The sequence below is a fragment of the Talpa occidentalis genome, unplaced genomic scaffold (genome assembly GCF_014898055.3).
Source record: "Talpa occidentalis isolate TD23 unplaced genomic scaffold, MPIMG_talOcc4v2.1 talOcc4.13, whole genome shotgun sequence".
In the NCBI taxonomy this organism is placed as follows: Eukaryota; Metazoa; Chordata; class Mammalia; order Eulipotyphla; family Talpidae; genus Talpa; species Talpa occidentalis.
This window is the reverse complement of record NW_023601322.1, coordinates 79954485-79968290: the sequence shown is the minus strand read 5'-3', so window position 1 is coordinate 79968290 and position 13806 is coordinate 79954485.

The following is a 13806-nucleotide window of genomic DNA, read 5'->3' as shown; positions in this document are numbered from 1 at the left end:
GCTGCCTGGCTCATTCTGCTTACTTACTATAGACTTCCTTTTCCAGGTTCTTGTCTGTGTTTATTATTTTGCTTCTACCATTCTCCCCAATTCCCTTTGGAGAGCTTGCTGGCAACTCCTAACCTCTTCTGAATAAGCAGCAGACATCAACAATGCAGATGAGCTAGTCTGGAATCTGGCTGAAACTTTCAACCCTCAAAAGTGATATGAAAGTGTCCCTGCTGCTCTCTTAGGCCTTATACATGTACTGAGGCTAGTCTTTGACTTGGAGAGCCTATTCTAGCTTTCAAAAGGAATACAGACCAGTACTATTGCTATTTTTTAAAACAACTGCTATATCATGTAACAGAACTTAGGAAAAAAACCCACCAGGTTGTATAGTATGGCTATCCGGGGACAATTTTACAGCAAGGATTATGAGAAGAGAAAGCCCACAGAAATCCCCTTCTTCTCAGCACTTTATTGAGAGCTCTGGACAATCTGGGCAATGTACTGGACACACAATGGATTTTTGTCCAAGTTCTCCATTTTTACAGGGCAAATATGAGAGTCCTATAGTTAGTGTGGGTGCAAGTCGAGTGTGACAGTGCCAGGCAGTCTAGGTTTACATCACAGCTGTTTACAGGAGTTGTCTGGGAGAGAGCTAGGGAGCTTAGAGCCCATGGGAAGTTGCTGTCAGTTCTGTTAGAGTGAGGAAGCCCCTGGGTCCATGGGAGGTTGAGTTGTGATCACTGCTTAAAAAACAGTTTGTTATTCACATCCCAGTTCTATCACTCCATTTAGGGAATCAGTCAGCATGATTACATCTCATCAGTTTCAAATAAAAATGCAACTAAACCTAGATGATTACAATCTGAAAAACACATTCAGAAGATAGCCTTCCTATTGTTTTATTAGAAAGGAAACTCCATTGCTTTCTTGATTTCCTTTTAATAGAGGTAGTGATAAGAGTAAAATGGAAAGGAAAGATGATGGATGGCCCAAAGTACTCTACTCAATGACAGAAAACAAGACACAGAAATAGAAATATTAATCAATGCTCTGAGCTTAGTTCAGGTACTGACTGAGCTGTGGAATGTAATATATCCCACAGCTTAATTATTATTTTTATGGATATAGTGGCCCAATGTACCCCAGGCAATTGCATCAATAAAATCTTCTGCTAGAGTAGATTTAGCATAGAGTTGTGCTACTTTTCTGCCAGGCAATAGCTCTGAATTTTTTTTAAGATTCATGCTAATATTTTGAGCAGTGTGCCCTGTATTGTCTTCATTTTAAATGTACAGTTAAAGACACCTGCATTCAGTTTCCACCTTGGACCGTAGTTTTGTTCTGGAGATGTTCCTGCTCACGCCAAAAAAAAAAAAAAAAAAAAAAAAAAAAAAGTCAATTGAACTGAGGCATGCGATGCTACATAAAATTAAGTTTACTACAAAAATAAATTGGCTGAAGCAAATGTTTTCATCAGAAATGTCACTACTGAACATGAAATAGATTCTCTGTTCTTCTGGGCTAGAGCAGTGGATTACAAAGATTTAAAATTTAATTGCATTAAATTTTAAATATAATTTTTGTAGAATCAGCATTTGTTTAAGTTACATTGGGAAAGCAGATCAAAACTTCTCTGTCTACCAATGAAACTTTAGAAAAATAATTTATTTTAATGAAGTCAGACTTTGCAGGGAAAAAACTTAAAAAAATGGCAGGGGAAATCATTCCAGAATTCCCCCCCAACCCCCAGGTTGTTGTAGTATCAACCTATACTCTATCTTATATTCTCTTACTTTGTGCAGTCAGATTGTTCATCCTGGCTTACAAGAATAACAAAGTAAATGTTTATAGGTCTCAAGACCTTGAGACAAATAAGGAAATTCAAAGATCTTTATCTTCAAATTTTCCTAAAAACAGTCTTTTCTATATGCACCCAAAAGACATCAAAACACTTACTTCTCTCCAACAGAATTCTGGCTGTCATTGCCAGGTTCAAAATATTGACTCAACTAGGGAAACAAATTTGAAGCAAAATGTTAGTCTTACAGTTTTTTTTCATTTCCTTTTTAAAAATATTCAATAAAATTTATTCTGAGATGCAAAAGAGTCAATTTTCATCTTCCTGTCTTTTCATTGATGTATATTTCCATGCTGCAAGATCTCAGCAGATATGATTAAAAGAAGATACTATTAAATGAACTATATATGGAAAAAAAATTAAAAAGAAATGCAGTGGTAATCTTGTATATTAGAGCAGAGTCTGTGCAACTTGAAAACATACAGATGTAAAGAAAAAAAAGTTCCAGCATCCAGATGTTAACTCTGAAATAACTTTAAATATTGGAATGTTTTGTCTATACTGTGCTAACCAGCCCAATGCTATGAATATATGGCTATTCATACTGTGTAGACAAAACAAATGAATAATTTGACAGCACCATTCATTTTTTTAATCCAGCTGTTCTGCCATCATGTTGGTAAATTCTTTCCACAGCTTTAACAAACTTCATTTCAGTATAGTTATATTTGGTGTTCCCTAAAATACTCTTGATTTTTTACCTTTCTGATCATTTACCCATTCTAAGTAACTACTAAGACACTGTTGAATAGTTTACTGTGCACTGGTAATAAGTTGTTAATGAAGAAAAGAAGGTGTAATAACCACACATATTTTGTGTAGTTTTAAATTTAATATATAGTTCCTATTTTGTTAACTGGATTATGCACTAATAATTGGGGGTGACATTCTGGTATCATAAACAAACATAGATACACACAAGTGAAAATTTCACTCCTAAACAATTGCATTTCAAGTGTTCTTTTGGGGGGTATAAAAAAAAATCACATACCTCAGGCTTATTTGAAATGTGTTATGTTTGAGTAGACCAGATCTCTATATAATTTTAATATTCTGAAGATTTATAGCTGTGAGGTTCTTTTTTTCCCTTCCACAGTAATGACATGCATCACTTACAGCAGGAATTTTAAACTAAGTGTATTTTTTTGCATATCTTCAGAAGCTCTGACTTAAATATTATTGTGACAATAAATATCTTTGCTTGAAGAACCCTTTATAAAAATGTAAGAGCTTTTAACATGAAATAAATAAATGCATTGTTCTCTGAGATTAGGTCAGTATCTTTGAAATATACTGTGTTAGAATGTTAATTGAGTTTGACATAAGCATGGATAAAAATGCATCGTGCCACTCAATGTACCAGCAGTGAAACTGATTACCAATTCTAATCGTTGTCTGCATGGTGACAGCATACTGAGATGGAGATGTTGAATATTTTAGTTTGTGATATTATCATTATCATGGTTGTTTAAAGTACTGACTACGTGTTTTGAAACCAATAGAAGTAATTGGTATGCATGTAAGACTAACAGGCTGAGCACATCATTTATTTATAGACTCTTTTGATGTAACTCTATGGGGGGAAAAGTTAATAAAACATGGTTCAAAGATAAATTTACACTCACCACTATAATATGACATAAAGCACAAATTATTGTACAAAGAAACTGTTTTCAAGTGAAATACATTCTTTATCCTTTCTTAAGCTGTCACCAAAGCAAGAAGAAAAGGGCTAGAAGGACACAAGACACACACAGGCATTGCGAAGTCTCTTAAACTTTTCTGAAGCAACTTGTGGTAATTAAAATCCATGTTTCAACAAAGAAAAATCAAGCAATACAATGGAGTTCCTATATAAACTACCCATTTTCTCCCATAGAGTAGGTCTAGAGTCTCATACAAACAAAGCAGTATTAGAAACTGAGACAGTCTAGAAAACATACTTAGCAAGTAGCATGGTAGCCTCACCTGAAAGGTTTGATGGAAAGCAAGGCACTTCTGTTCATACACCCTTCTGCAGGGAGGATACTGACAAGCTTAGTCTCTATTCCAAGTTGAAAGCACATTTCACAGCAATATTAACTAAAATACCTAATTATGGTCAGAGAACTGCTGACTTCACACTTGATATTCTCATAGAGTAAAAATTTACATTGTGCTAGAAAAACCTGAAAATGCTGACAATAAAAAAATGTGCTAAGAGCAGTGATATAGGCTAGATGGGGGCAAGCAGGAAGGAAAGAGGATGCTCAAAACAATTATCAATGGAGCATGACTGACTGTCTCATTAGCATAGCAGAGCATTCTTAATCATGGAAGGCCCTGAGTCCTGCGGAATGGTTGGGGATTACCCTGATAATTCAAAGAGTCGTGTTTTGGCTTTTCATTTTACAGACATCTATGTAATCTCAGGCAGGGATTTTAATCCTTCCGGACCGTATTTCTTGAACTGGAGGGCTTCCATTCTCCTTTTTATTCTTGATTCTACAACACTCTCAGTCAAGAATGTTTTTGAAGTGGGAAATTCTGGGTCCAAATGCAGAAAAGATTCATCAAGAACTTTCTTATATAATATCATGTCCTTTCCTAGCTCAGTGAGCCCACAACTCAGGGCACTTACGACTTGGTGCTTTATTTACTCCTCTGGGTTACACTGAGAAAGAACTTTGGAACATGTTTCTATGAGAAATGAGAGAAGTAATGGCCAGCTGTTTCACTCACTTGTATTCATAGTTACCATAAACTTTTTATACGTCACACACTTGCATTGATAGTTATCTATGCAAGAGAAAACTGAACCAAATCTGAGTCTTGGTCTTTATATCATTGATAAAATGCTAAATAAAATAATAATTTGCACAGGGCCTGGCTGGGATGGTTTCTCTCTGATCAAGGAGGATTCTACTAGACTAACGTAGACATCTGTAGTCCTTTGCACCTAGATGGCCTTACTCACATGTCGGACATTTGGTTGGAGCTGTTTTCCAGGGTGCCTCTCTTCTACATGGGTTCTCTAGCGGGCTAGCTTTAGTCTCCTTACATGGCTGCTAGATCACAAGAAGCAGGGGAAAGAAACCACAAGGCCTCCTCCATGCTGGCCTCAAAAGTTACATAAACTAACATAGTGAATCCAAGTGAATCCATAGTGAATCCTGTGAATCCAAGTGAATCAGTCACAGTCAGCGCAGGTCCAAAAGGTGGAAAGAGAAAATCCACCTAGCAACAGAGTTGCACAGTTGCCATGTCTCTTGTCTGGACTCTGCCCTTTCAGCCCCATTATTGATATCACATACTTCAGGTATTTGTTTCAGCAGCAACTCACTCCTAGTTTCGGTTTCTGTATATGTGAAATGTTGTGGTATAGCAAAATACCCTAATACTTAATAGGTAAAAATAATAGCCATACATTTGGTCACAATTCACTGACTATTGGGGAGGCCTAGTTAAGGTCAGTTCTCTCAGTTCTAAATATGCTTGGCTCACTTAGGCATTTAAGTAAGTTAGTTGGCAGACAAGACAAGAACTAGCTATTCCTCAAATGCCTCATGTGTCTAGCCAAGGCTTTTTACCAGAGATTCTTGATTTTCTTCTTAAAGGCCAGCTCAGGCTTTTCATATTAAAAGTAGATTTCAAGAGAGCAACAATTTTTAAATAAAAAATCTTCAGGTTTGATACCCAGCTAACACACATGGACAGAGTGAAGTAAATCAATGTCTAGACTGAAGGAATAGAGACTGTATATAAGTAGAGAATGAATAATACAGAAGCACAGCAGAATGATGTTCACTGCATGGATGCTAACTTGAGAATTTAAAGTTTAATACCCCAAATTAACTAGTGAAACACATTTTATTAATAATGTTACATTTAAAAAATGATGAAGGGCCTCCCCTGGTGGTGCAGGTGGTTGAGCACCATGCTGTGAAGCTGTCCACAGCCCGCAGTGCCGGTTCGATCCCGGCCGGCCGGCGAGGGTCCCACATGGCGTGCCCACTGCTCCCCTCAGCAGTGTATTTCATCAGTCTCCCTGTTCTGTTCCCCGTTCTGTCTCTGGTGAATCCTCTCACCCTCCTGCATATCTGGCTTGAACCCCGGCTCTTGTATAAAATAAATAAATAAATATTTTTTAAAAAGATGCAGAAATAATCTTTCTGCTATAGTTGAATTAAGATGAGTTTGACTACATAAGCAAAATATAAAAAATAACTTACTTATCAAAAATTTTCTCCAGTTCCCTAAGGAAATCTACAATTTTCTCTGGTATCCAAGCAAATTATTAATGGTCTATTAAACATATGAGTTTTGGAAATGACTGATGTCAACAAGCTTTCCAAAACACTTCATTGAATCACCTAGATCAGTGTTTCTCAACTTTTCTTTATAGTAAGATTCACATGAGGTATTTGCTAAACAGAAACATTTTCAGATCTCAACCTAGTCAATGAATAATAACCTCTAGGTTTGTGACCTGGTAATATGCATTTTTTTTAAGATTTATTTATTTATGCATACAAGAACTGGGGCACAGGCCAGAGGTGTGGGGGGTTAGAGGGTTCACCAGAGACATAGTGGGGAGCAGAAGAGGCAGACTGACTGAAATACACTGCTGAGGGGAGCAGCAGGCAAGTCAGGAGAGGTCTGCTGCACCATGTGGGTTGCTCCCTGGCCAGGGATCGAACTCGTGCTGTAGTGGCTACGGATAGCTTCATAGGTTGTATCTTAACCCTTTGTGCCACCAGGGAGGCCCTAACATGCGTGTTTAATAATCACTTCTGGTAATTCTTATCATCGAGGAGTATAGAAAGACTTCACCTAGATAGCAAATTTGATATTCCTAGAGTAACATGTCTTTATATTATCCTACCATACCTAAAGTAGAATCTTGAAAATATTTTAGGTACACTCGAGATGTTAATATTAAAATTATCTAGTTAATACTTATAGTATACCGATTATAGTATACCAAATACCTGGGTTTATAGTATACCGATATACATACCTATATAAATCAAGATTATGTTGCTCTTTAGGAGACAATATATAAAATTTAAACCACACCAGGATTATAGTGAAAATTTGCTCTATTAAAAAAAAATACTTGGGGGCCTCCCCAGTGGTGCAGCAGGTTGAGCGCTGTGCTCTGAAGCTGTCTGCAGCTTCGGCAGTGTGGGTTCGAGCCCGGCTGGCTGGCAAGAATCCCACATGGTGCCGCAGACCTCTCCTCTCCTGCCCGCTGCTCCCCTCAGCAGTGTATTTCTGCCATCTGCCTGTTCTGTTCCCTGCCTTGTCTCTGGTGAATCCTCTCACCCTCCTGCGCCTCTGGCCTGTACCCCAACTCTTGTTTAAAAATAAATAAATCTAAAATAATAAAAAAAAATACTTGGGACACCTGGTGGTGCAGGCGGTTGAGTGCAGTGCTGTGAAGCTGTTCGCATCCTCTGCAGCACGGTTTGATCCCAGCCAGCCAGGGAGATACCCACATGACGTGGCAGACCTCTCCTGCCTTGCCCGCTGCTCCCCTCAACAGTGTATTTCAGTCATTCTGCCTGTTTTGTTCTCCGCTCTGTCTCTGGTGAATCCTCTCACCCTCCTGTACATCTGGCCTATACCCCGGTTCTTGTATGCATGAATAAATCAATCTTTAAAAAAATAGTTATTTAAAAAAATACTTGGAATAAAATAAGTTTTACAAAAAGAATTTCAAAAAGGTCATGCTCTATCTTCTCAAAGTCACTGCAACCATGTCAAACTTCAAACTGATACTGTTTTAACTGTCCTCCCATTTTTTTAAAAATCATGATTTAAACCCCCAAGAGACTTAATATAAAATGTTTTTTTCACTTGCATTGCTGAAATTTGCACTTAGTAAAAATTGATCCAAAGAATATTTTTCAACACAAGTAAATATAGCCCAAGAAATGTGATTATTTTAATTTAAAAATCATACCAATCAATCATAACAAACATATTTAAGTAATAAATGCCAAGAGGTCAATAAAAATCCCTAAAACAAAAAATACATTAAAGTATTAATTTTCTGAATAACTGGATGGCAGGTACTCTTTACAGATTAAAATTTTGATGCATATATACTTCCTTCCTATCACTTAGGTGCTGGTAAACTTTTCTGAAAATGCCAGACAGTACACCTTTAGGCTTTGCCAGCCTTACAATCTCTGTCACAACTACTCAAATCTGCCACTGTAACATGAAAGCTGCCCTAGCCAATATGTAACAAATGAGCATGTGTTCCAGTAAAACCTTATTTAAGAAACAGGCATTGGATTTATTCCATAGGTGGTAGTTTGCTGACCTTAGGTCTAGAGCGTAAAAAAATGTTTTAAGATAAAAGTTATAGATAAAGCTTATATGATATCTAAGAGGGGAACTTTCCTTTATTTTGAATCTTGTCTTCTAACTGGATATGATCAATAGAATGGCAACTTCGGTACAAGGAGGAATATTCTGAAACTTCGAAGTCGAGAGCTTTAGACTGGCAACTTCCACTTCCTCACATTGGTGCCTGTCACTGTGCAGTGAGGAGCCCAGAACATAAGAAGGGACCATGCAGATAGAGGAACACTGAGGTGCTTGGTTGGCAGCCTCAGCTAAGCTCCCCCACTGACAGCCAGTACCAACTGCCAACCATTTTGGACATTCCCTGCCAGTTGAGTCCCTCTTCCCCACCCTCTGTCACCGCCCCTTGCAATTCACTGCAGCCCTAGGCCATATCACAACGACCAGAGCTGCCTTTCTGAGACCAGACAAACTCCAGATGTACAAGAGACAGTGAATTTTGCAAAATAATTATATAAATTAGTTTTGCAATTAATTTTGGGGATGGTCTGTGATACAGCAATAGATACTGGAAACACCACAGATTATTTTAAAGGTAAAATAAATATATATTTACTGGATGACCAAATTAAGGATGAAAATATTTGGTTAATGAATTTTAAAAGCCTCCTTCCACGTTCATGGACAGTTTGTCATTTTTTTTCTATTTGTCATTTCACTTTTATGCTTTTCTTTGAGATCAGTTGATTGAATTCCACAACTATTTTAAAAAGAAGCAATTTTATAGGGCCTCCCCTGGTGGCGCAGCGGTTGAGCGCTGGGCTGCAAAGCTGCCCACAGCCTCTGCAGCACCAGTTCGATCCCAGGCTACGGGCGAGAGTCCCACATGGCGTGCAGACCTCTCCTGCTGCCCCTTGCTCCCCTCGGCAGTGTGTTTCGTCAGTCTGCCTGTCCTGTTCCCTGCTCTGGCTCTGGTGAATCTTCTCACCCTTCCACGCTTCTGACTGTACCCAGTGCTTGTATAAAATAAATAAATAAATCTTTAAAAAAATTAAAAAAAAAAAAAAAAAGAAGCAATTTTATAGAATTTGCACTTTGATCCTTTAGCCTACATCATATCACACAGAAATAACTAAATAAAAGTGAACCAGGAAACTGACACTAGGAAAGAAATGTCAGTTTTACACTGAACTGTCTCCTTCATGTTTATATTCTTCCTGTCCAGTAACTTAGATGCTCTGTAGTATTAAGTCAATTCATTAATTTTTCAAATCCAAATAGTTGGATTAAGGATCGAACAATATTAATAGAAAAAAGAATTCAGAGAAACCACTTCTAGAGGCAGAATATTTCCTGGCTGCTTGAAACTAGTGAATTGCAAAATCCATTCAAGACATTTCTCATAATAACTGCTATAAATATCAAATGTTTACCATGTGGCAGATACTACACTAAGTACTCACACACATTATTTCATTTAAAACACAAAAGAACCTCCTGAGTCTGTTTTTCATATGAGGATCCAGACCCATTTATTAAAACAGCTTAGTGGATTATGACTGGCATGAAAATTTTTAAAAAAGGCCAGAATAAATTAGGTTAGAAAAAAATTGTGAATTTTACATAATAAAGACAAATCCTGCTCCTTAAAATGCTTTTTACAGTCTTCATGTGAGTGTATGTGTGAACTAAGTCAAAAGGTAAAATGTATTTTTCACTGGTAAATACCGTTAAAAACTTTAAAAGCCTTGCCCCATAAGGAAGAATGATCACATTGATTTTTAGAAGAAAAGTAAAAAGATTTAGCTTTATAACCGTAACTTCCACTGTTCCCAAATGAATTAGCTTCCACAGTTTTAAATGTTGCCTAAGATAACGTTATTGTTGCACATCGCTTCCTGTCTCTCTCATGGTTTGCATTTACTCAGCATCAAGGCAGCCCTAACATAGGGTGATTAAATCTCAGCTCAGACCATCTGTGCCACTGAGTAAGTGAGATACTTCAAATAAGTGAATGATGAATTCTCTTCCAGACTGTCCCATAAAATTATAATAAAAATAATAATGAAGTGCTCTCTAATAAAAAGAAAGTCGTTACAAATACTGTGCTATTGATTTCAAAGGGCAGTAATTTTAGAGGAGCTCTTTCATCTGTGTCATAAATCTCGGCAACCAGTGGAGAAAATGTCAGGATTTTAAAAGCAAACAAATAGAAAAAAAATAAAAATCACCTCACTGTTCATCTTTCATGCTGTTTTGAGTAAAACTAAGGTAGCACAAATATTTAAACAGATGGCTCGATGATATGCTTTTTTCTTTACTAATCACAGTTATTAAAGCACTCACTTTATTTTTATTGTGTTTTAAACGGGCAGAGAAAATCTGAGTCTGATAATGACCTTTGTACATCATGCTGCAAATTGATTTTGATGACCTTTCCCTCTCCAATAATTAGGCTGCCTTCATGCACATTCATCTCCCTCTCTCCAGTCTCCAAGTGCTTGATGCAGTGGTTTTTGTTGTTTTTTTTTCCTGCCTGTCCCTCAAAACCCTATTCTCCTAGCCTTCCCCAGCTTTGTCTCCATCGTTGCTGGATTGGCTTTCTATCTCCTCCCTGAAAGCCAGAGATTCTTGAATAAAGAAAGAATAGAGGTATTTAGAGGCTGACAAAAAAAAAGAATAGTTATTTTACTGATGTTTTGAATGATCAAATATCTCAATTGTCATGTAATTATGACCATTACAATGATGTCATTGCTATAGTCATTTGGCGATTTTGTACATTGTGTTGAAGACTTATTACCACATTGAATTATAACTCAGCAATTTAATGAATTTTATAAGGGTGTTCTTGTGGCTAATGTGAACAGATGGTAGAAATGGAAAAGAAATAAACTATGCCTCATTTTCCTTTATATTTTCTTTATTATGCTCTGAATTTAAGAACATCAAAATTATAATCTTTTAAAGACATTTACCAGATAAATTCTGTGTTTTTGGCTTTCTTTAGGATTTTTTTTCTACATTTTTTTTAAGATTTATTTTATTTATACAAGAGCTGGGGTACAGGCCAGAGGCACAGCAGGGTGAGAGGATTCACCAGCGACAGAGCAGGGAGCCAAACAGGCAGCCAGACCGAGAGCACTGCTGAATGGAGCAGCAGGTGAGATAGGAGAGGTCAGCCACACCATGTGGGTATCTCCATGGCTGGCCGGGACTCGAACCCGCACTGAAGAGGAGGGACATCTTCACAGCACTGTGCTCAACCTGCTGTGCCACCGGGGGAGGGAGGCCCTATTTTTTCTACTTTTTTATTGTGATGAAACATACCTGAAATTTACCATTTTAATCATTTTTAAGTGTACAGTTCAGTAACATTAAGTGAATGTGTAACCAACTGTGTAACCATCACCACTATCCATTTCCTGAACTTCTATCATCCCAAACCTTTAGATATATTTTAAGCAACTACATTTTTTAGTCTATTAGGGAACTTTTCTCTCTCTTCCTTACATGAGATTCATGAAGTCATATTCTTAACATAATCATTGATGCATAAACCCTAAGCCTAAGGTTAATTATAAATGTGTTTTCCTCTGGATTACAGAATTCCAGCAAGATAGCTTATTGAGGTACAGTAGTACATGAAGCTTTACAGGTAGTAATAGCTAACATTTATGGAACATTTATTCTGAATTAAGCACTAAGCTAATTACTATGCATGTTAAGAAGAAAAACTAGATAATAAAAGGTTGCTTAAAACATTCCTTAAGGCAAAGTTGATGCTATTATTGTCATTAAGTTGACCATTCCTAAAAGTATATAACTTTATTTTTTCATGCATATGTGCATGAAATTCACAAATTCACAAGTAAAATCAAAAGCAAAGTGGATCCATTCTTTAAAATGTTCAGGCCTCAGTGTTACTCTGTTTCTTTTCATGCTATTTGTCAAACCAAACTAAGAAAATATAAATCAGACTATGAGTTTTAGATGGAGGGAAGAGAGGACATTGGGCAGGCCAGAGATAGAATTGCTAAGAAAACCAACTGCAGACTGCCAGGCAACCCAAGTATTAGTGACAATAGGAGCCACTATTAGGCTGGAGGATCAAAGGGGTGATGTGGTGTTACAGGAGTCCAAAGTTGAGAGTCACCTCATAGAAGATGGAGCCACAAAGGACATAGGATAAAGGAGGAGAAAAAATCTGACGTCTCAATTTCTCATATGTTTCAATCTTCCTGCAATTCTAAGCCCATCTGACAAGGTAGACTGGGACACGACTTGGAGGAAAGGGCAACACTGTACAGCCAACCCCTTGTCCTGTGGTAAAGAGTGCAACAGGGGAAGGAAGAGCATGGGGCTTTAGTAATAATAGGTCAAACACTAGCTCTAAATTTCTGAAGGAGGAGATGCTGAATGCCCCTTTAACAAAAGTTAAAAGGAAATGTAGATAGATTTATGGAAGGTATGGTGAGCCATGAAATGAAGAACTATGTTTTGAGAAAGCTAGTCAAGGAAGATCACATCTTTCAACTTCGTAATTCTTGGTTCCTTTTCCTTACTCCTCACACGCAATTTATAAGAAGGTTTTATCTAAATTTTCCAAAACAGGTCTTTCATACAAATACTTTGGCTACCTCCATTGGTACCACCATGTCTCACTTGGATTTTTGCAATAAAATCCTCACTGGTTTTACTCTTTTAATTTCCCCCCCTCATATTAAAAACTGAGGTAAAGTTTACAAACAATGAAATGCACAGATTTTTAATGAGTTCTGATGAATTTATCTGATTATGTAAACAAGAATCCAATCAATATGAAAACTTTCCATCACTTCAGAAAATCCCCTCCTATTCATCAAAACTGTTCAAACTCTGTCTCTCCCTCAAAGGCAACCATCATTCCATTTTCCAACACTATGGGTTTGCTTCACAATACTAAACTTCATATGAGTAAAATCAGGTAGCATGTAGTCTTACACATCTTTTTTTTGCCCATCAGGATGTTTTTGAGAGCCCCCCATATTGCTATGTGTATCACTAGTCCATTCTTTTATTAATTTCTGATTAGTATTCTATTATGTTGCTATATTACAATATGTTTATCCATCCTTCTCTTGAGAGACATCTGGACTGTTTCCAATTTTTTGTTATTATTAATAAAAGCTGTTATAAACTTTCAAATATAAGTCTTTTGTTGTTAACATATGTTTTCATATCTTGTAGGTAAATTCCTAGGGGTGGAATTGATTGGCTGTATGGTAAATGTGTGTTAACTATAAGAAAATGCTAAATTGTATTCTGAATTGGTTACACCATTTTATGCTTCCACTACCAACATAAGAATTGCATTTTTATTTTCGTAAAACTATGTTATTGGTTTTTATTTTGATAAGACAAATTTCATACATTTTCTTTTATGGTTGTGCTTATTATGTACTAGGAAATTATTGCCTTCTCCAAGGCCCTAAGGATTTTCTTTTATGTTTTTCTCTAGAAGGTTTAAGGTTTTGGCTTTTACAGTTGGGTCTATGACACATCTTCATTTAATTTTTGTGTAGTATTGAGATGCTGGTCAGGATTCTTTTTTTTTTTTTTTTCACATTCTTATCCACTTTTTCCGAAACCTCCAAAAATTTATACTGGAGTTTAAAATA